A 24,327-nucleotide genomic window follows, 5' to 3' on the forward strand; every position below is an offset into this window, starting at 1 on the left:
TTAGGATGCAAATCATCAGGCACCATGCCTGCTTAAAACCTTCTGTGGTTTTCTCTTCTCCTTAGGCTGAAGTCCAAACTTTCACCACGGCCAACTGCAGAGTGATCTGGACCCCGACCATCTCTCTAGCTTGACCCACCCACTGTTTCCCATGATTTCTTGGCTCCAGCCACCCTGGACTATTCTGTGAGGTCCTGGTTCAGTCTACATCAGGACCTTTGCACATCCTGCTCCCACTGTTCACTTGGTTTTATCCCTGCTCAACCTCCAGGGTTCAGTTTACACATCATTTGCTCAGAGGAGCCGTCCCTGATCTCTAAGCTGACTTACACTCCTACACTTAGGATCCTGTAGCCCAGTCCCAAACCCAGCATTCTCAGTTACTTCTTCAACATCTACCTATCCCATCATATTGTAAGCAATACACAGGTCTGTAATTTATCACTGGAATCCCACTGGCAGCACACAGAGGGTGGTCAATCCATGTTTGCTGAGTAAAAGAACGAATGAAGGACCAGTGTTAGTTTCCCGCACTCACTTAGACACTAAGAGCCCTCTGTTGGTAAGACCTGGAAGGGCAGGCCGGGCACGGTGGCTCACACCTGTAATCCCAGGACTTTGGAAGGCTGAGGCAGGTGGATCACCTGAGGTCAGGAGTTTGAAACTAGTCTGGCCAACATGGTGAAACCCTGTCTCTACTAAAAATACAAAATTAGCCAGGTGTGGTGGTAGACGCCTGTAATCCCAGATACTGAGGAGGCTGAGGCACGAGAATCATTTGAACCCGGCAGGCAGAGGTTGCAGTGAACTGAGATCGCGCCATTGCACTCCAGCCTGGGCAACAAGAGCAAGACTCCGTCTCAAAAAAAAAAAAAAGGTAAAAATCTGACCAAGGTATAGTTCCCTACCCTCAGGGGACTTTCCAAGCCTCCTCAAGCCAATAACGTGGTTCTACAATTCAGATGGAGTTGACGTTGATGATCCTAGACCAAGCAAAAGTCCACGGCAGCTAGCACGCCAAGCTTATCAGAGTGAAGGACTGATGACAGGGTCAGACTCAAAGGTGCTCTGCTTCCTGCTGCTGGCGATGATGGGCTTGGTTCCAATCTCTGTGAATGGGCAGCAAAGGGAGGTCTAAAGGGCTGAGCCTTCAAATGGGCTCTTTGCCTAGTAATTAATTCACTCATTAACTCAAAAGCTTTTATGGAAAGTCAACTAGCTGAGAAGAATTCTGCAAGGCTCTCGGGAAGAGGTAGCTGCACACTGGTCAAATGCGACCCAATGCGATGGTACTTTTTAAAATTTTGAATGAATTTCCGATGATTGAAAAATTGGGACATTTCACATGGTGCAAATCTCCAGCTTCCCTTGAAAAGCAAACCATTTGGCCATACAGGACTGCAACTGACTGGAACTGGTGGAAACTGCTTACTTTGGATGAGGCAAGCTCTCTCTTTTGAGTCATTACTCATAATCAGCTTCACTGGCCTATATTACCTGCCAGGTTTCCATGGGCATTGGAGTTGGTATTCTGTGAGCTCTAGGATTATTGACAGGTCCATAAGAAACTGCTGTTATTCTTGAGGATCTAATAGCAAATGCTCAAACTGTGCCCTCACTCCAGGGGGTTCACAAGAAAAATAGGGAGGGCTGGGAGACCTTGGAGAGTGGAAGTGGAGACCACTTGAAATCTTATGTCTGTTTAAATCTTGTTTGTCTTGCATTTGACTGCAGGGATTCAGTCTTAGGCAACGCGTCCTAAGGCAGCATTGATTTAACCACAAGGTCTTGATACTTAAACTCTTCAAGCCTCTGTTTCCACACGCATCAAATGAAGGTAATTCTACCTTCCCAGGCAACGTCACAGAGTTGTTACAAAATTATATTGATCTTGGCACATGAGATGCCTGGCTCACAAGAAGTGTTCCACGAATACCAGTCTTATTAGTATTTTCACAAATTCATTTATAACAAATAACTATAGTCTCAAAATAGTCATATAGAGTCCTCTTTCCCAGGTCTTTTTTCTATCTTTATTGTTTTATTCTGATTATAATAGAAATCTATGTTTCTTACAAAAATGCTCAGATGGGGGCCGGGCATGGTGGCTCACACCTGTAATCCCAGCACTTTGGGTGGCTGAGGCAGGTGGATCACAGGGTCAGGAGATCGAGACCATCCTGGCTAACATGGTGAAACCCTGTCTCTACTAAAAAAAAAAAAATATATATATATATATATATATATATATATATATAAAATTAGCCGGGCGTGGTGGTGGGCACCTGTAGTCCCAGCTACTTGGGAGGCTGAGGCAGGAGAATGGCGTGAACCCGGGAGGCGGAGCTTACAGTGAGCCAAGATCCTGCCACTGCACTCCAGCCTGGGTGACAGAGCAAGACTCTGTCTCAAAAAAAAAAAAAAAAAAAAAAAAAAAGCTCAGATGAAGAAATTCATACCATAGCGAGAGCTGATCTTGGAGTTTCTAATTGTTGCTCTCTGGTCATTAAGAAATATGTAAATCTCGACGGTGACATACACATGCATTAAGACCAAATCAAAACTAAAACACGTAGCTGTTCCTTTTGTGCCTGAACCTGGCCCTTAGGTTGAATAAAGGGCTTGGAAAGGAAAATTGAACTTTGCAGGCACCTCAGTAATATTCTCTGGAATGAAAATGACATTTATTTTCCCCTCTGCAGCCCTGTATTCCACATTCTGGCAGCTCAAGGTCCTCTTTTCAGGTGGTCACCCTCAGACATCAATTGTTAAGGCTTTTTCAATGTCAGCCAAGTAGTGCCTGCTCCTGTCATCCGGTCTCCACTGAGCCCTCCCAGGGCTGCAGGCCACAGGGACCCAACTAAGAAAGGTCTGTGGATAGGACACTCACCCACAGCAGATTCATCTATAGAGGTCTTTCCTATGGTGTCTGACTGCTCGAAGACACTCTTCCAAGCTGGCTTCCCAGGAGGAACAGGCTTCCAAGTCCAGCTCTTTGACCTAGGGATAGTATTTTGGCTTTGCACTGAGTCAAAATAATTTTATTGAGTTCTTCCAATGGGGAAAGCACCCAGTTTTCAGACTTTGCCCATCAGCTAAATAAAATCCCCTGGGAAAAAACGGCTTGGTGCATTCTTGCCCCATGGGATTCAAAGTTATCTCTTTTCAGCTTCTCTGGCTCTCTTGGTATTGGCCTTACAGATAAAGCTGCCATGGCCCATTGTTCTGCAGCTGTGGATTTGCAGGGGAGTCCCTCCCACTCTCAGCCTTCAGCTCAGGTGAAAAACAGCACAGGCTCCAATAAATGGTGGGAATTTTCAACTGTGAGGTGATAAGAAGGTTGCTATTGTTAGGCAAATCACTCTGAAGTCCTCCTTAATCCTAACCTTCCCCACAGTAACTAGCCCAGTAGAAATGCTTACAGGATGTTTAACCCTTAACCAACCTGAATCACCACGGTCTGTAAAATCCAAAGGAAAACAGAAAGTGCACCCATTCGCTGCTGACCAGGATCTATAATTCCTTCTCAGCTAAGATTCAGCACCAGGGCAGAGATCTTCAGAGAAGCCTTCTCTGACATCCATTTCGTCCCACTCCCTGCCATTGATGTGGTCCCTCCAGCCCTTATTTTCCCCTAGACCACATACATTTCTCCACTGTAGCTCCAAAAGCTTGAACGATAGCTAAAGTGCACTGAATGTTTACTGTATGTGAATGCTTGGGAGAGACACTTGAGGATACCATCTCACAGAGTCCTCCCAGTGATTCTAAGAGGAGCCAGAGGTTATCTCCAGTTTATGATGAAGAGACTGAAGTTCAGAGTGGTTCGTGGCAACAGCGCACTACACTGCCTCCCATCGTGGGATAAATGTTTGCACGTGCCGATGCCACTGGACTGTGAGCTCCAACAGGGGGAGGACTGGCCCTCAGCATCTTGGTCTTCCCACACACGACCCAGTGCATACCAGATGCTCGGTTAACATGTGGAACCAAGCCAGCTCCCCAAGGCCCCTCTCTGTGATCCAGGGCACCAGGCAATATGTTTTTATTATATGCTCTGTAATATACTAGGATTACCATATTTTTCTTTCTTTTCTCTTCCTGCAGTGTGCCAGCCAGCATCTCTTCCCTGGCTTCCAGGCACTGAACTCTGTTTTCTGCAAATACTGGTGGCTTTGCCTGAGGCCTTTTCCCAGCCTCTGGGGCAGCTCAGTCAGTGTTCAGGGCATGTGGGATGCCAAATGGTCTTACCATTATGGTGCAACTGGGAGCTGGCTTCCAGCTGCCAGCATCCATGTCCACTCAGGCAGCCCGGGAGCTGTGACTAGGGAGTTGGCCAGTGAAGACCCCAGCTCCCTTGCCCCTCAACTGGAAAACCTCCAGATATACCCGTGTCCTGTAGTTTCTGGAGCTCCCACAGGACTGGCTCCAGTTGTCCACGGTGGCAGCTTGCTCTCATATGTCCCCTTACTGTCTGTTTTCCTCTCCTGTCTCACTATCCTATTCACCTACTGGAGTTTCATGGGCGTCACCTCCTCAAAACATGCATGTGCCCTTGAATCCTCATCTCAAGGTTGGCTTTTGTGGGCACCTGACTGAGACAACACGGACACACCCTGCGACAGATGCCAGTGGCTGGCAGTGCTGGCGCTGATTTGCTTCAGCACAGACGGGCCTCTGGTGTGAGTGTCATCAGCGGGTTACCCAGATCGCCTGCTGCCTGAGCACAATGGACCGCCAGCTCAGTTGCCTCCTTTCTGTGACCACTCCTGTGTTCCACCAAGACCACAGTTCTCCTGGGTTGTTCCTGTCAAAAATGATGAGTGCAGTCCATTCCTCTAACAGGTGACTGTGGCTTGAGGACTCCCCATCAGCCTGGCTGAGGCATTCTCTGAGCTGCGCTGAGATCTGGGGCTCTTTCTACCAACACTCCTTCCTTCCCCTTCTCCATTCTCAGGCACCAGCCCCACATCCGAGCTGAAGGCTCTCCCTGTCTCTCCTATGTCCTTTGCAGGCATTTCTCCCAATACATCTTCTGCACACCAAATTCCACCTTAGCTGCTTCTCAGATCGTCCACACTAACACGGTCCAAGTGAAACGTCACCTCTGAGGGCCAGTAAGTTCTAGATCTGGAAGACAAGGACCATATCCCAGACTGGGCTATACCTTCCCCAGAGTGAGACAACCCAAGAGGCCCTGGCTGCTGGACCAGCTGATGGCCTGAACAACAACTCTTTCTTACTTCTCTGAAGGCTCTGAGGGCCAACGAGAATGTCTTCTATTTCATCTACAGCAGTGGTTTGCAACTGAGGGTGACCTTGTCTCCAAGGAGGTACTTGGCAATGTCTGGAGACATTTTTGGTTGTCATATTATGGGGAGGATGATACTGGCATCTGGTAGGTAGAGGCCAGGCATGCTGTTGAGCACCCTACCATGCACAGGACAGCCCCCACAACCATGAATGATCCAGCCCCAAATACCAACAGTGCTCTGGCCGAGGAGCCCGGCATCGTGGAGAGAGAAGCACTAGTCTTGGAGCCTGGAGGAGGAGGTCAAACTTGTATTTAAAGAACAGATGAGCCAATTTAGAAAAGGGTTCCAAGCCTGGTTCTGCTACTCACAATAGCCGTAGGCAATATGTGACTTCTCTGAATCTCATTTCCTTACCTATAAAATAAGGACGATTACATCCAGTATGCAGCATTGTTGTGGGGACTGAAGACCATAACACAGAGAAAGCACTCAGGGTTTTACTGGCACAGGATAGGCACTCATGAAACTAAAATCCTTCCCTCTGGCCTCTGCCTATTTCTCTACTCAGCCTGGTGCCAGAGCAAGTCCAGATCTGGTCTCTGAAGGTGACTGTCCTCAAGGATGGTGACACCTTTCTTACAGCCCTCCTATCCTGCACTCATTCAGTTCCCTCCCTCCAACTCTTCATTTCTTCAGCCATTTGTTCTACTAAGGTTTACTGAGTGCCTGTTATGAGCTCCAGGCATTTAAGACACATGGGTCAACAAAACAGGCAACCATATCTACCCGTTAGAAAAGACTTGTTAAAAACCTTATGTTCTATGGGGGGCAGGGGAGTGGCGGATAACAAAGAATATGATGAATAAATCAGTAAATCATATATTATGTTAGAAGGTTGGCAAAAAGAGGAACAAGGGACAGGGAAGGAATACCCACGTTGTGGAGAGAATACCCACGTTGTGGAGAGTGGTTTGTAATTTTAAATAGGGTGACCAGGAGAAGGCTTATTGGGAAGGGGACAGTTGGGCCAAGACCTGAAGAAGGAAGGATTCAGCTATGGGGGCTTCTGAAGGGAGGTTGCCCGAAGCAGAATGCACAGCCCATGCAAAGGCCCAAGGTCCCAGACCTCAGTGGCCCGGGAATGTGGATTCTACTCTCCCGAAGGTCTTTCCCAGGAGGCCCACCTACCAAATTGTAAATGAAAACCATCACTTGGTGACTTCTTTTGATGTATTTGACCCGCAAGAAGGTAAACAAGTACATTAATTTAAAACAAGTGTCAAGCGGGGTGCGGTGGCTCTCGCCTGTAATCTCAGCACTTTGGGAGGCCGAGGTGGGTGGATCACTTGAGTACAGGAGTTGGAGACCATCCTGGCCAACATGTTGAAACCCTGTTTCTACTAAAATACAAAAATTAGCCAGGTGTGGTGGCACACAACTGTAATCCCAGTTACTTGGGAGGCTGAGGCAGGAGAATCGCTTGAACCCGGGAGGCGGAAGTTGCAGAGAGCCAAGATCGCGCCATTGCACTGCAGCCTGGGCCACAGAGCAAGACTCCATTTCAAATAAAAAATAAAATAAAACAAAACAAGTGTCAATATCTACATCCCATTTCCCCCTTAGGCAAAGGATCATAATTGGAGGATATCCGTTCCCACTCCAAAGGAAAAGGCCAGTTGTCCATTTATACTTGTTCATTAGCCTGATTCCTGCCTTGAGTAATTATAGAGGATTAAAGCATCATTCCGTGCTCGCTGCAATTGAAATCAGGCCCCAGAAGAACAATGCCTTTGTGTGAAACTCCGAGGCGAGGCGGGGGCGGCAATGCAAGGCTCTAATTCTATTCTCTCCTACGGTGTAGCCGGGCACAAACGTCAGTAGGGGGCACTGATTTAGATGCTCACTTTACCCACAGGGGCCCTGGCCGGTCAAGAACACAGGTGAGTGGGATCCTGGAGGACATTCTAACCCAGCCAAAGTGGGATGCTTGCATCCAAAACCATACACACGGTGAAAGAGGAATTCCTTGCAAGCATCTGGTCTCTGGGCTTGCCTGAGATGGAAACAGCTCCTTAACTAGTTGCTGTAGGGTACGACTGCGGCCATTCACATGAGTCCTGCCTTCAGCATGCAGAACGGTCCCTCTCCCGTTCCTAATGGCAGCTCTTACCTGCCGTTGGCCTACTGGCATGACTACTGTATTGGCCACACAATACCTACCACTTTGCTTATTAGAGCTACTCAACAGCCATCCTAAGATCAAGATTCAGTGTCACACCAGGATGGGAAGAAAGTCCATTGAAAGTTCACAGACTGCCAAGTTATGAATGTCTTTATTTAAATGAAGCATTACAGAAATGTCACCGGATGAGTGTTTAAAAGTTCACTAAAGACTTGTTACAAATAAGTTAAATAAAGGCACCTATCTCAATAACCCGTAGAAGTAGGTATTATTATTGTTGCCATCAGCACTGAACAAAGTTTTCAAGTTCCCAGTGCCGAGGCCAAGGCCTGCCTCCATCTGGCCCATGGCCCCTGTGGGGTGAACCCACCTGAACTTAGCTTCTCTTCTTCTTTCTTGATGCCACCATGCCAGGAAGGTCCCACCGCCTGCTACCTGAAGCCCTAGAACAAGCTCCAACTTGGGCTTCTGGCTACCACCTTCCTCCCTCATGGCTACTGCCAAACATCATCCCTGGGGTCAAACTCTCAACACTCCCTGGCCGGGATGTGGCTCACATCCCTTGGCATAGCATTCAAGGCCCTTCCCCATTGAATGGCAGCCATGTCTCTGACCACCTCTCAAAGTCCCTTGGCCCTCTGGCAATGTCAGCTGTTCAAGAATCACTGCCCTCAATATGACATAATAAAAGGAGCGGTTACCAAAGCACTTCTGGAACCACTGTCATCCTGAGGACACAGAGCTTGCTTTGCCAAGCAGGTCACAGGTGTCCTTATGAAAAATCTCAGATGCCTTGGAGCCAAGGAACCCAGGGAAGAAGAGGTTTGCCTTGCTGCAGGGTCATGTCACACGGAGGATGCATCTGTTGCAGCCAGAGTTGGCGTATTACGATTTCTGCTTCCTTTTTGAAGCTGAGTAGAAAAAAAAAAAAAAAAAAACAACTCTGCCACCCAGATGTTAAGTAACTACTAAATCCCTCTTTAATTAACTGGGTAATCTCAGTGCCACGTTCAGACAGCACCTTCCTCTTGGTGTTTTTAGCCTTGAAAATGGAGGTCAGCAGTCTTAGGCTTGGAACTGAGAAAAGAAAAGTGAGGGTTTGCTCAGGCAAATCCCCCTGTGAGATGTTCCGTTTAACTGCATAATTGACAGGGAAGGAGAAGAAAGGAAGATTATTCAGGGTTTTGTAGGTTTGCTTTACAACCAAGATAATCACTTGATATTCTAATGCTTTCCATCGTTCAAAAACTCTTCTTACAGAAGAGAGTGGTTGGGGGCAGTGGGGCGGGGGATCCCCAGAGACCATTTAATCAACAAACATTCATTGTGTACCTACTAGGTGCTGGGCCCTGTGCTACGGGCTGAGGATGCTGCTGATGAATGCTGAATCAGTGTTGAAACTTGTTTTCCAAAAGGGTGGGCAGAACCCAAACAGGTGACTAGGGGAATAAATTAATGACTGAGGTGATAGAGAACAGAGGGACTTGGGGGATGGGACATAGCAGATCTGCAGGCTCTTGAATGTCTTTTTGAAGAGGTGGGATTTGGCATTTGAACTGACACTTGAGTGATGAGCAGGAGCCAGCAAGGCAGGGGGCTCCAGGAAGAGACTCCTGGACCCAGATAGAGGGAACAGTAGGCATAGACCTAGCCTGATGCAGGAATGTGCTGGTATTCTCCAGCCAGTGTGGCAGGAGCAAATGACTGGGGAGAAGGGTGGGTCAGGATGAGGCTGCTGGCTGGTGAGGGAGGAAAGGTCCTCCCTATTCAGTTGTTTTGTAGACCAGGGTTCACCAAATTACAGTCTGTGGGCCAAATCTGGCCCACTGCCTGTCTTTATGAATAAAGTTTTATTGGAAAACAGCCATGTCCATTTGTTTTCATATTGTCTATGGCTGCCTCAGCACCAGAAGGGCAGAGGCTTCAGCTGCTATAAAGACTGTCAGGTCCACAAACTGTAATGTATTTACTATCTGGCCCTTTATAGAAAAAGTTTGCTAAGCCCCATTGGTAGGAAGTTTGGGTTTTATTTTATTTGTAGAGACAAGGTCTTGCTATGTTGTCCAAGCTGGGCTCAAACTCCTGGGCTCAAGCAATCCTCCCACTTTGGCCTCCCAAAATGCTGGGATTACAGGCATAAGCTACCACACCTGGCCTGAATTTTATATCTATGTGCAATCAAGTAGCCACTAGAGGGTCTTACACATTTGATTGATATGTTTTAAAAGACTACTCTGCCTGCTGTGTGGAGAAAAATTTGGAAGGGGCAGGAGGGGACCAAGGAGAGAGAGGAGGCTGCTGGATTGTCCCCAGTCCTGTCACCACATTGCAGCCCAAGCATGTTCAAACTGGGCCAGTGAGTGCCGAGTTGCTGGTATGTGTTAGTCATTGTGCAAAGTACCTCCTTAGACCTTATTTTATCATCACAATCTTAAAAGAGATAATGCATTTCAACCATTTAATTCTATGCCTGCACATTGAAGTGCTGAATAAAAGTTAATGAAACAATTTGTAAGACATTGGCAAGGAGCACCCACCAGTCTACTATCTTGGGAGGGTTTCTCAGAAGCAGAGCCTGAGATGAGGATTTGGGCCCAAGTGATGTTTTAAGGAGTCTTCCAGTAATGGGGGTGAGAAGAAGGTCAGGGAAGGAAGGGAAGCCAAGTGAGCATTGGTTGGTTTCAGGCAAAGTTGTGCCTGGGGGAACCTCAGCCTGAACCAACTTGGAGTGTAAGTTACACCCACCTGGAATGTAAGTTACACCTCGGGGTGCGTCCTGAGGTGAGGCAAGGGAGCTCTGCTTTTCATACTCACAGAGGGTCAGTCACAGGAGGAGGGCTGCCCTGAGGGGACATTAATTCCCAGGTACTTAAGTTCTAGGAGGCCCAGAGGCCAAGAGAGAGTCTTGGAGGAGGAGCCACAATGCAGGGTGTTAAAAGCAGAAGCACACCGAGGCAGGCAAGGGTGGTACACCAGAAAAGGCTTGAAGGGATCTAAGAGGAGCTGGATGGTATTGTCTGCTACACATACCCATTGTTCAGAAAAGGAAACTGAGGCTCATGGACACTGACCTGCTCTCCAATGGCAGTTGGGATCCCAACCCCAGTCTGACTCCAGATCGCATCCTCTGCTCTTTCCCAGCAAACCCCTCCTTCCTCCTTCCAGTGGTCATGAAATATTAAAGCCCTCTGATGCTTCCTATGGCACGAAATAATCCTGCAGGTATGCTGGCCACACTCTCTTGCAGATTGTCTTTTAGTGCCTATAATTGCTTAATCAAAAACAAATGAGGGTTATAAAAATTGGGAGTGTTCAACGTCCTCTGAATAGTCAAGGAAGGTTATCAAAATACCAAAATTTGCACAAATATAGCTGCTTTTATAGAGCCTCTCTAACAGCAGACTGTAAAACAGTCCTCTCCAACAGGGGGTGGGAGATAAAGAATTTCTTCTTCCAACAGTAATAAATCAAACAACCCTCCGTGGACAGTGGAAATTGATTTTTCTCACTCTTCACATAGCCACAGCACTACCAAAGCCATGGTGCGATGCTCTCACGGTGACAAGCTTCAACTTGGCCACATCAATTATCAAAACAAGAAATGTCAGGCCTTGGCACAGCCAGGCTGAGATAGGAACTCGAGCTCCTGCTGTGGCTGCCCTGTGTGTGCCCCTCCCCCATGGCTTTGTATTTAAAATCTAACAAGATTCAACTAGGCCAAAGCCCAAAGTCAATCTCCAAGAGAGTTCTCCCTCCCTTCTTAAAATCCCCTTCATTGTCCAGGGTAGCCTAGGTTAGCTTAGGACTAATTCCTGGTCCAGGTGAACGGTGGAATAAAGTCTACCTCTCACTCTCTTCCTCTCTCTCTCCTCTTTCTCCAGCTCTCTCTTACTTTCATGCTTTCTCTTTCATTTTATTTTTTTTTTCTGGATTCAAATGACCCAGCTCAAGAAAGATTTTCAGACCCAGAAGAGTAACCCATGCGAAGCTGGACCTTTTCATCATGTGAAAGGCAAAGCAGGCCCTCAGCATCTCCGTCTCCCCAGAGGCTCTAATCTCTCTGACTGCTTCCCAAACTATCCCAAGAATGGAGGCACAAGCACTGTGAGAGCAGAGATGTCAAAAGGCACATTCAACACCCCAAGCTCATCCAAGCTTCTGCCCGCGACACATCAGCAAGTATCCCACTGGCCAAGGCAAGTCACAAAGCTAAAGTCAAGAGAGGGCATTGTGGTGGCTCATGCCTGTAATCCCAGCACTTTGGAGGACCAAGGTGGGAGGATTGCTTAAGCCCAGGAGTTAAAAACCTGCCTGGGTAACATAGTGAAACCCTCATCTCTTAAAAAAAAAAAAAAAAATTAAAAATTAGCCGGTCCTGGTGCCACATGCCTGTAATCCCAGCTACTACAGAGGCTGAGGTAGACGGATTGCTTGAGCTCAGGAGGTTGACAGCAGCCTGGGCAACATGGCAAGACCCCAACTCTATAAATAAATAAATAAATAAATAAAAGTTGGGTGTGGTGCTGTGTGCCTGTAGTCTCAGCTACTCAGGAGGCTGAGGTGAGAGGATCGCTTGAGCCCAGGAGGTCGAGGCTGCAGTGAGGTATAATGGCACCATTACACTCCAGCCAGGGTGACAAAGCAAGAGCCTGTCAGGGAAGGAAGGAAGGAAGGAAGGAAGGAAGGAAGGAAGGAAGGAGGGAAGGAAGGAAGGAAGGAAGGAAGGAAGGAAGGAAGGAAGGAAGGAAGGAAGGAAGGAAGGAAGGAAGGAAGAGAGGGAGGGAGGGAGGGAGGGAGGGAGGGAGGGAGGGAGGGAGGGAGGGAGGGAGGGGGGAAGGAAAGAGAGAGAGAGAAACAAAACAAAACAAAACAAAAAACAAAGAAAGAAACAAACAAGAGGCAGTGAAGTCCACTCCATCTACCTGTGTTGTGGCTATGGCAACAGCATGGGTGCAAAATGCCACTTCAGGGTTCGTGGACTTGGGATTCAGCCTGCCACACATCCCAGTCAATGCAATGGGGTAACTGTTAACCAAAACGTGTTCCTCCCTCTCTCCTTCCTCCCTCCCTTCTCTTCCTTCAGTCTTCTTAAACAGAAAGCAAATAGTGGTGACAGGTTATATAAACAATTAGACAGGTTATATAAACAATTAGAACAATTGTTTTCTTAAAAAAAAAATTTTTTTTTAAGCGATGAGGGTTTCACTATGTTGCCCAGGCAGGTCTTTAACCCTGGGCTTAAGCAATCCTCCCACCTCGGCCCCCCAAAGTGCTGGGATTACAGGCATGAGCCACCACAATGCCCTCTCTTGACTTTAGCTTTGTGACTTGCCTTGGCCAATGGGATACTAGCTGATGTGACGCGGGCAGATGCTTGGATAAGCTTGGGTGTTGAATGTGCCTTTTGACATCTCTGCTCTCACAATGCTTGTGCCTCCATTCTTGGGATAGGTTGGGATAGGCTGGACAATCAGGAAAATGAATTATTAACCCATACCCAAGATGTAGAAGGTGCTCCCACAAGAAGGCATTGAAAGAGATCCTTGGGCCCGTAGGAGAGATCTTGATTTCCCACCACATGACCTCACAGTGCCAGGGGACTACTACAACAAACTATTGATTTTAGCCAAACAGTTTTCCTAAAAAGCAATAGTTTTGATTCCTGGACTCTCCTCCATATCATAAAAGTACAACCAGTGTCTAATGTTTGCATAACACTTCATTACACACTCTCCATAAAGTGTATCTGTTTTTCCCCATAAAACTCTAGGAGGTAGTTGCTACTGTTGCCATTTTACTGATAAGGAAACTGAAGCTCAGAAGGGTTGACTAAATTGCCCAAGGTCACAGAGCTAGTATGTGGAAGAGCTGGGACTTGAACCAACCCAGTCCTTAGATTGTAATTCCTTTGTTCTTTCCAGTACATTCCAATCTTTCCTTCCGGTTTCAGTAGCCAGCTGTCTTTCTTCAGCCATTGCTCAGAAATGAGACACTAAAGAGAAAGCAGGAACAGGCAGGTGTTGAGAACTATGGGCTGAGCTGATGCATAATTCTTTGTACCACATAGTGCTAGAGTACACTTTGTGAACACTGAAAAAATACCATATATTGTAACTATTAATTTCCTGTGGACACTTGGGAGCAGAAGAACAAGGCTAGGTGATGTTTAAGTTATAAGTCATCCAGAGCAGAATCACTGGCCTTGAAATCCTTTCTCTGCAAACTTCTGAGCTCAGATGCTGAACTTTCACAACCCTGTGGCAGACAAACGAGGTGTGACAATGTGTGACAATTTCTCCCTCTTGCCGCAGAAGATCTGAAACTTGAATGCACAAATTAAAAGGTAAAGGGACACTTAATCAAAAATGTCCACAAAATGACAAGCCTCTCCCTTACCTTCTGCTGGCAGAAATACAAAAGGTTTTGTTCTGTTGCTTTTTTTTTTCTTCTCTTTCCAGCATTGAAATGTGGCCAAGCCAGTTATGATAAAGAGATTAATTGTTCTTTCAACAAACTCCTTAGTAAGAAGACATTCGAAACCTACAAGTTCCCTTCTTTATATTCACAATGCCTGGACCTGGGGAAGTTGAAGAGATGAAGTTAGGCTGCTCTGATTTCATTTCAGACCCTAGTGGTATCTGAGGCTGCCTTACAAACAGTGCTACACCCAATGAAACAGGCTCTATTTCCACAGTGTACCCACTACTGAATTTTACTGCAGGATATTTCAATGAGAAATACATTGATAAGGAAGGCACTTATGGGGCAATTTCCTGATCTGATACTTTGTCAGTGGCACCAGTAACGGCCACTTCCACCACCTGCTCATCCCCACAGATGTGCTGGAGTGACAATCACATTTGCAGGGACTCCTGGTACCAGACAAACGCCATGTTTGCAGGGGGGCTGACAGAAGACTAGAGCGGGCTTTCCAGACCTCTTGCCGGGGCTTGCTTGTCTCAGAGTAAGGAATCCATTAGACGGAAGGAAATCAACGCAAGTCAAAGATGGAGGATGAATACACAGGCTTAACTGATGAGCCAGTGGGCTCTGCTGAGAGCAGGATGTCCGCTCAGATGCTGAAGACCATGGCTTTGGTGTCAGAAATACCTGGGCCAGCTGGTTTCTATCACTGAGCCACACCACGAGCTTTGCCAGGGCTTGTGATGGGCTTGTGATAAGGAACAAAGCCATGGCAACTAGCAGAAGGCAGGAAGTACCGTGTCTGCAGAGGCTAATTCTCCTCCACGCCTCTTCTCCTCCCCGGCAGTGGACAGGGCCTCTCAAGTTTGTGGAGAGTCCTTGGTACAATTCTAGACACAGGTCAGCTCTGTGGCCAACTTCCTTTGCAGCCTGTGGGGCGTCTGGGAGCCTTCAAGGCATCTGCTTCCAGTCAAGAGGTGGCTTTGTGTGCCTGCTAATTCTCCAGGTTTCTCCTAACTGGGTGAATTCCCCGGAACGTTCACTCCACTTGGCCAGGGCTTTTCTTCCCACTCTTAATTGGAGGCTAAATGCCATTTGAGTGATCATTAAAGCACCATTCCAAGAGGGACCCTGTGGAGCCCTGGGCACAGAGGGTGTCCAGTTCAGGAAGGGGCTGCTCTCCACACTGAGCCCCTGCAAAGTGGCAAATGACCAGGAAACAGTCAGCGATTATGCAAATCCAGAGCCTGCATCTCATTTTCTTTGCCACTTGTGGGAATCAGCTCTGAGATCGCCCTCATAATGAATGTTAGTTACTTCTGGAGATCATAACTTCCTAGGAGCACTGTTCGCCTCCTTCCTTTAAAAAAAAATCTACAACTACATGACATATAGGTTGACTTTTAAGATTTATATATTTTTTGCAGTAAAGCTTTCATAGACATTTCCCCACCAGAGTTAGGATTGTACCTGATATAAAAATCCTCTGGGGTGGAGTGGTGTCAGGGGCAGTGAGGGGCAGGGAGGGAGGTGAAAGGGAATTTAGGGACAAGCATGGCAATAGTACCTTGCAAGCCCTGTTTTTTGTTTGTTTGTTTTCAAGACAGGGTCTTACTCCGTTGCCCAGGCTGGAGTGCAATTGCACAGTCTTGGCATGCTGCAACCTCTGCCCCCTGAGCTCAAGCAATTTTCCCACCTCAACCTCCCAAGTAGCTGGAACTACAGACACACGCTGCCACACCTGGCTAATTATTTTGTATTTTTAGTAGAGATGGGGTTTCACCATGTTGCCCAGGGTGGTCTCAAACTCCTGGGCTCAAGCAATCCTTCAGTCTTGGCCTCCCACAGTGCTGGGATTACAGATGTGAGCCACTGGACCCGGCCTTGCAAGCCTTGTTTAACTTAATTTTTTCAACCTGGAAAATCCATGTCTTTGTTCTCATTTTATAAATGGGGGACAGGCAGAGATTCAGCAAGGTTAAGTCACCTGAATAAGGTCACACAGCTGGCAAGTGGTGGAGCTGGGCTTCCAGTGAGCATCTAGCAGGCTCCAAAGCCCATTCCCTTCCCCCTCAGCACATTTTTCTCTCCCTCTCCTTGCATGAGAACACATTTTCCCACGTTCGGAAGCATGAATTTCAGCCACAAACCTCATCCGCCAATGTGACTATAAAAAAATCTGGATTAATGAATTTGATTTTTTTTTTTTTTTTTTTTTTTAAGACCGAGTCTCCCTCTTTCTCCCAGGCTGGAGTGCAATGGTGTAATCTTGGCTCACTGCAATGTCTCCCTCTCAAGTGCAAATGATCCTCTTGCCTCAGCCTCCCCAGTAGCTGGGATTACAGGCACCCACCACCATGCCCAGCTAATTTTTGTATTTTTGGTAGAGACAGGGTTTCTCCATGTTGACCAGGCTGGTCCTGAACTTCTGACCTCAGGTGATCCACCCACCTCAGCCTCCCAAAATGCTGAGATTACAGGTGTGAGCTACCTCACCCGGTCCATGGATTTGAATTCTGTAGATCTATTCAACGCACAAAGTTTAAAGGCTGTGTTTTATATCCAATTATGTGCAACACAATCCCTCCACTGGCCTCCCCACTATATCCCACATAAATCATTGTCTTTCTCCCATAGCACCCTGGGCAGAAAGCCCGGGGTGGGCCCTGCAGCTGTCCACCCCAACCCACCCAACTCTTAGCACTCAGATCAGGGGCCTCTGCCAAGAACTCCTTCCCGTGGCTGGAGCCCACATGGATCTCCCTCTCTGAAATGTACACAGCCTATGTCGATTAGTCACAGGCTGATTAGGGAAAGAACCCCCAAATCCTAGCCAAGTGTCCCATAGAGGAAGCTCTGGTCACCCACATTTTGGGCCACCTCTTCCCCTTCACTCAGTCCTGTTCAGGAAAAGGAGGAGGAGGACACAGCAAGAAGGTGCTATCTTGGAAGCAGAGAGCAGCCTCACCAAACACTGAATCTGCTGGAGTCTTGATCTTGGACTTCCCAGCCTCCAGAGCTACAGGAGAAGGACGCAGGCCTGCTCGCCCATTAGGCCTATGCATTCTAGTGTGTTCCCTCCCTAGAGGTGAGTGTTGGGAAAGATGTAGCCTCTGTGGATGGAGGGCGGGGGGCCTGCAGTCCTTCAGCTCTACCTGCCCCTGGGGTGAAGAATTTGCCCCAAACTAAGTTTGTTTCCATTCAGTTCAATTGATAATGATTGTGATCTCCATTTTTCTCCTGTGATTTATTTTATTTTATTATTATTTTTAAAAATTATTTATTTATTTATTTATTATTATACTTTAAGTTCTAGGGTACATGTGTAAAATTTTAACTAAAAAAATAAATAGGGGTGGGGTCTCACTATGTTGCCCATTCTGGTCTCAAACTCCTGGGCTCAAGCAGTATGCAAACCTCAGCCTCCCAAAGCGTTGGGATTATAGGGGTGAGCCCAATGCGCCCAGCCTCTCTCATGTTTTAAATTCTCAGCTGAAACCAAACTGGGAATGGAAGGAAGCATCCTCCCCAGATAAAACCCCACCAGTTTCACCTTGTGGTATTTGTCACTGTCTCATTTGTAAACCTAGTTTCTCCTCATAAACAGGAGGTGCTCACTAAAGAACTTATGTATATAACCAAATACCATCTGCTTCCTGAAAACCTATTGAAATAAAAAATAAATTAAAAAATAGTAAACTAAAAAAATAAACAGGAGGCGCTCAATGCATGCTCGTTGCACGAAGGCATGCTTCCTGGAGCTCCCTCAGTGCCCTCCAGAGATGGATCCTCTCAGTAAACAGTCGGCAATTGACCTCAACCATGATTTGCTGACCTCTGAGCTGTGACCACTGTATAAATTAAAAGCATTGATATCACTAACGCACTCTTCGGTATTTGGCAACATCTTCTACAAAGTGCATTGAGATAAAATGATCCTTTGTGGTCCATCCTCAATGCCAAGCTCTCTGGTTACCTCTGAGGCGTCCAAATGCACAGTTGGGCTGCACTGAAACTGATCAGAGTGTGTCTCCAATGGTAGCTGGTGTTTGTTTTGTTAGATTTGAACAGACAGTGGTGTGGGGGTGGAAAGAGAGCGGGCCTTGAGATTAAGAAAACTAAGTGTTGGTTTTGGCTCTTGCTATGGTCTAAATGTGTCCCCCCACCCCATCAAATTCCTACGTTGAAACTTAATTGCCAGTGTGATAGTATTAAGAGTAGGCCTTTAGGAAGTGATTCAGTCATGAGGGGTCTGCCCTCATGAATGCCTCATGAATGGGATTAGTACCCTTATGAAAGGGCTTGAGGGAACTAACTAGGCTCTTTTTGTCCCTCCACCATGCGAGGACATAGCAAGAAGGCGCTATCTTGGAAGTAGAGAGCAGCCTCACCAGATGTTGAATCCGCTGGTGTCTTGATCTTGGACTTCCCAGCCTCCAGAGCTATGAGAGATAAATTTCCATTATTTCTAAATTTCCCAGTCTCAGGTATTTTGTTTTGCAGCACAAATGGAAGAAGACAGCTCTGCCCTTCACTTAAACAAGTCAGTTCCCTCTTGGGGCCTGTTTCATTATGTGCAGGAGGAGAGAACGGCATTAGATGGATCAGGGAAGGCATATGGGCGTCATCTCACAGACCCGTCTGCTATAGTTTGGATACTCGTCCCTTCTGAACCTCACGTTAAAATGGGATCCCCAATGTTAGAGGTGGGCCTAATGGAAGATGTTTGGGTCATGGGGGCAGATTCTTCATGAATAGATTAATTCTCACTCTGTTAGTTCCCACAAAAGCCGGTTGTTAAAACGAGCCTGACACCTCCCCTCACTCTCTTGCTTCCTCTCTCACCATGTGATCTTTGCACACATCAACTCCCTTTCACCTTCCACCATGAGTGGAAGCAGCCCAAGGCCCTCACCAGAAGCAAGTGCTGGCACCATGCTTCTTGTACATTATGCAGAAAGGTGAGCCAAATAAACCTTTTTTCTTTATAAATTACCTAGCCTCAGATATTCCTTTATAGCAAGACAAAACAGACTGAGACACCATCCCAAAGGCTCAGCAGTGGCTGCCTGTGACGGTGTATCTATCAGGAAGGATCTTAGGCCAGTCTAGGACTGTTGGGAAAAGGTGCTGTGATCACTAGTGATGTCTGTTTTGGAAATATCAAGGAGAAATGGGTGCTCCTGTGACAAGCATGTGCCATTCCATAACCAGATGAGTTCAGCAATGCCTGGACTCTGGGTTGAACAACAGTGTAGCCCAGCAGTGAAGAGCAAAGACTTTAGTGCCAGAATGCCTGATTTAAGTCCAAGGCCTGGAAGTGTGACCTTGGGCAAGTCTCCTACCAAGGTCCTACCCAAGGTCTTACTGTGTCTTAGTATTCTCTGCAATAAAACAGGGACAGTCATCGTGCCTATCTTGTCAGAGTGTTATGAGGCTTTAACGAGGTAAGCTACCAGAAGTTCTGTGTATAATGCCTAGCGCTGAGTAAGTGCTACAGATGTGCTAGCTACAAGTTAGACGGTGATGAAATAAGAAGGGTAAAATTCAATGACAAGGAAGATAACTGTCATGCCTCTAACAACGTGAATGAAAAAGTAGGTTACAGAACTGCATGCAAGTACACATTCAATTCACATGTACATATTAAGTACACATGTATACATAACACACATGTAATTCCCCTGAATGCTCACCAAAATGCTAATGGCGATCATCTTTAGGTGGTGGAATTTAGAGTGAACATAAAATGAGCATGTATGATTTACAATTTCCCCTAGGCAATAAAGCTTTTTAAAAAAAATCAAAACAAACAAGAAAATACTCAAAGCCTCAAATCTCCTCTCCAAAGGAAGGAGGCCCAGAGTCTAGGTCATGTTATAAATGACGTCGCCACATAACAAAGGAACCATTCTCCATCTCCCACTGCAAGCCCTTGCTCACTTTCAGCTGGGAGCAGAAATGGAACATCAGGGGTTACACTGGATCTGGCCATTGACACTCACCCAGCAGAATCTGTTGCGTATTTCTAGCGATAGCCTCATGATGGGAGAACCCTCCCAAACTGATCCCTGAAATCATGTGTTTTCTAAAGTACAGACACTCCTGCCCACCACCTGACAAGCAGCACAGGGCTCAAATGTGAGCCATCTTCAGGAGATTACAGTTTAGAGGTTGGCTTCCATGCAAGAGTAATTAACAAGTCTAGGAATTAATCAGTTCTTCCAGGTCCTCAGGCTATGTAGAGAAAATGGAAGACAAATGGGTTTTAAAGGTTTTTTTTTTTTTTTTTTTTTTTAAGAAAAGAAACTTGTCATGTACAAAAATCAAAGAAGAAATTGTTTCTGAAACAGAAAGCTAATGAGCATCCCAGATTATGAATTTGCAAAGAAAAAAGATGGCAAGTTATGAGCACTCCTAGGCATATTGTCTTGCTCTGACTGAAGTCTCAGTGTTTGTACCTGGAATATGTAGCACGTAAAACTTTGTTTCCGTTGTTAAGTCAGGTGAAAAACTGGCTTGCAGGATGGGGTGACATATTCAGCCCACAGTGCTATGGAAATTCAGGAGCCGTGGCTGCTCTCCTTGAACGACCTCCTGAATTCTTGGGAACGAGGCAGAGGAGTCCATGTCTGTGGCCACATCCCATAAGTACTGTCTCAAAATTGTCCATTGCATTTTCAAGGCTCTCATTTTTTTTAAAAAAAACCTTTCATTATGAAATAATAACATGTTCACATGAAGTTGCAAAAATAGCCCAGAGAGGTGCCCTGTGCCCGTTACCCAGCTTCTCCTAATGGCCGCATCTTACATTACCACAGTAACAAAACCAAGAAAGTGACATGGGTGGAGTATCTCAGATGTCACTGTTTCTTGCATGCACCCCTCACCTTTTTTTTTGGTGGTGGGTATGTCTTCATTCTATGTCATTTTACCCCATGTATAGATTTGTGTAACCACCAATCACAAACAAGATACAGAGCTGTGACCTCATTTGGGTCCTTAAAATGGCCATGAGGAAGGTAGGCATGAAGAAGGAGGCATTATTATTCTCACTGCTCGACAAATGAGGAAACTGAGGCCCAGAGAGGTGACATGACTCCCAAGACCCCTTAGGATGGGCCAAGGAGAATGGCTCCCAGGACAGGCAGGAAATGGAGAGGACAGGGAAAGTCTGTTAGCTTCCAATCTGAATGGGAGGCCTGGCGCCTGTGTGAGGACGCACAGGCCCTGAGCACTACGACAGAAGGGCCTCTGTGCAGAAAAATCAACCTACCGGGATACCCCTCTGCCCTGCAGCTTGCCCTCCTCCTGTAACCGCAGGGAGAGCCTGAGGAGCAGGCTGCATCATGGTTCTCTTTTGATGTGTCTGTTGCTTCCCCATGCAACTAATTCCTTGATTCTCATTTGCCTCCTCGTGTGGAGCTGAAGCCTTCTCCTGGAGGAGGTTTAAGAGTGGCTTAAGCGTGCTTTTTGCTCCACTGAGGGTGTTCTCAGCACCTGGCCTAGTAAAAACATTCGGTGGCTATAACTGATGCAGAATTTTTAAAGAAATCTCAGCCTATCTGCGTGTGTTTATGGTAGTATGGGAGAAGGGCTTGTAACAGAATTGAGATTTCCACCTAGAACATCAAATTGGTTTCAACTCCCTAGTCAATTGCAGTTGATTGCTAGTTGCTGCCCATAGCACTGTGTTGAGAAGGATTCTGAGGCTGAGACAGGTCTCAGTAGATAGGCATTCTGGGATCAATTAGTAATGTCTGCTGTGGGAAGCAATGGCACATGGACCATGCTTATTTACCACCCTTGATAGGGCCTTTAATAGCAGGAAACAGGGCCCCAGAGATTAGAGTGACTCGCCTGTGGCTAAACAGCAAATTAGAGTCAGCAGAGACTAGAACATGTACCTTGTGATTACTTTGTGGTCTGTTTCCTACAGAGTTTAGGATACTATTCTGATGTTTACAAAACTTTCTTCTCGAATTTGTGGCTCACTTAACTGAGTTGGGATATAATCACAATCCTTTGAGGTAAAGGATAAGATCAATACTTTCCCATCCAGGGACACTGGAAGTTGGCATCAGCACTCTTGGTAGTGACAACATGACTGATACTTATTGAACAATTACTATGTCCCAGGTCTGCACCAAGGGCTTCACATGCCTTGCCTCATTTAGTCTACAGCATGGGGCTTTTGTAACATCAACTATTATTAGCTCCATTTCTTACAAGAGATTGAGACCGAGAGACACCAACCTCAACAAAACTCATGTAGGTGAAAAGCTTTGAGACATTTAATGTTTGCCAGCAACTGTTAGAAGTGACATACACGCATTGCCTCATCTCAACAACTCTACAAGGAGGCTCAATCATTATCCCCATTTTACAGATGAGATGATTGAGGCACAAAGAGATAATAGAAAAAAGAAGTGTACAACTCCCTTCCTCCCAGCAAAAGAAGGTCAACTTGCCCCAATCACAAAACTAGTGAGTGGCTGAACTCAGGTCATGGACTCCCAGCCATTTGATGATGTCCACTTTATATCCCCAGAGGAAACAGCAATGAATGAGCTAAGTTCCTTGCATTCCTGTGAACTAAAGACAGCCAGGAAAGATGAGGGAAGTGGGCTTTTTGCTGATTGTGTCCTTGAAGGCTCATGAAGATTCATTTTTATTAAAAGATTTTTTTTTCTGGGAGAAAATCTAGTAGAATCTGCAGAAATCTGCTTTTCTGTTAGAATTCTGGTAGAATTTGATAAGCTGCCATCCAATTCACAGGAAAGAGATAGCTAAGGATGGGCCAGTTTTCCAAGCCAGAGCTTGATGTCCAGAAAGCTTAGCTCTTCAAAGGTGATCCCTTGGTCATCTCAACACCACTTTATTCACATGGAGAAAAGACTAAAAGTTGAAATGTTTGGAAATCAGGGAAATGATCAAGCTAGAAAGCTAGAGGACAATTCCCAAAACAGAAATGTCATCACTGGAGCAAATATAAGCCAGATACCACTCCATGTCCATTAGGGTGGCGATTGGTGTTGGCGGGGATGTAGAGACATCAGAACCCTTATGCATTGCTGGCGAGAATGTGAAATGGTGCAGCCACTGTGGAAAACACTGTGATAATTTCTCAAAAAGATAAATACAGAATTATCATGTGACCCAGCCATTCCACTCCTGAGTATATAACCAAAAGAATTGAAAACAGGGACTCAAAGTGATATTTGTACTCAATGTTCCTAACAGTATTATTCACAATAGCCAAAATGTAGAAACTACCCAAATGTTTATTGATGGATGAATGGATTTTAAAATGTGATATGGGCCAGGTGCAGGGGCTCACGCCTGTAATCCCTGCACTTTGGGAGGCCCAGGTGGGTGGATCACTTGGGGTCAGGAGTTCAAGACCAGTCTGCTGGCCAACATGGCAAAACCTCGTCTCTATTGAAAATAGAAAAATTAGGCGGGCACGGTGGTGCACGTCTGTAGTCCCAGCTATTCGGGAGGCTGAGGCAGGAGGATCATTTGAGCCTGTGAGGTGGAAGTTGTAGTGAGCTGACAGCATGTCACTGCACTCCAGCCAGGGCAATGGGAGAGAAACCCTGTCTCAAAAAAAAATAAATAAAATAAAAATAAAAATGTGGTATCTATCTATCTATCTATCTATCTATCTATCTATCTATCTATGTATCTATCTCTCTATCTACACACACACACACACACACACACACACACACACACCACAATGCAATATTATTCAGTCTTGAAAAGGAAAGAAAGGTAACTCTGAACATGCTACCACATGGATGAATCTTGAGGACAATATGTTTCATGAAAGAAGTCAGATACAAGATACTATACGATTCTGCTTATACGGGGTACTTAGAATAGGCAAGCTCATAGAGCCAGAAGGTAGAATAGAAGCTACCAGAGGCTGGGGGAAGAGGGGATAGGAGTTACTGTTTAATGGATACAGTTTTCATGTTGGAAGATGAGAAGTAGGTAGTGGTAATGGTTGTACAACACTGTACTGAAAGCTACTGATTATACACTTAAAAATGATTAAAAGGGTAAATTGTATGTTATATGTATTTTGCCACCAATGTATAAAATAACTGAAAAGCAAATCATTTATAGCAGTGACATCTCTAGAGGACTACTTTGACCTTGTTCTGGTACAGAGAAATCCCTCGTGGTACCCCACTTTCCATTGACTAAAACCCACACCGCATATTTTGACTCTCAAGGACCTGTAAGAGCTGCTTTCCTCACCATCTCCCTCTCTACCCTTCCGCTCTCACCCCAGCTCCCCATCCCCAGCTTCTCCCTTGAATGCCTCCCCTCTGCTTGTCAGTGGCCTCCGGATACTTCCAGTGCCACCTCCTCTGGGAAGCCTTCCCGGATCATCTGGCCTGCAGGAAAGTCTAAGTTTGCCCCGAACTCCTATGAGACTTGGTGGTAGCCACATTG

General features: G+C 46.2%; 1 protein-coding gene and 1 long non-coding RNA gene across 5 annotated transcripts in view; both read right to left on the reverse strand.

Moving 5' to 3' along the window:
- The window catches only part of LOC105473204 (kazrin, periplakin interacting protein), a 1,227,585-nt gene that overhangs the window by 342,036 nt on the left and 861,222 nt on the right, over positions 1–24,327 (reverse strand). The gene's annotated exons all lie outside the window — the stretch shown is intronic.
- On the reverse strand, positions 1,433–12,149 carry LOC139364325 (uncharacterized). Its single transcript, XR_011625977.1, has 2 exons — positions 7,808–12,149; positions 1,433–3,321 (listed from the first exon to the last, which is right to left on the reverse strand). It is a non-coding gene; the product is annotated as an uncharacterized lncRNA (long non-coding RNA).

The sequence above is a fragment of the Macaca nemestrina genome, chromosome 1, assembly GCF_043159975.1.
Source record: "Macaca nemestrina isolate mMacNem1 chromosome 1, mMacNem.hap1, whole genome shotgun sequence".
NCBI classification, from domain to species: domain Eukaryota; kingdom Metazoa; phylum Chordata; class Mammalia; order Primates; family Cercopithecidae; genus Macaca; species Macaca nemestrina.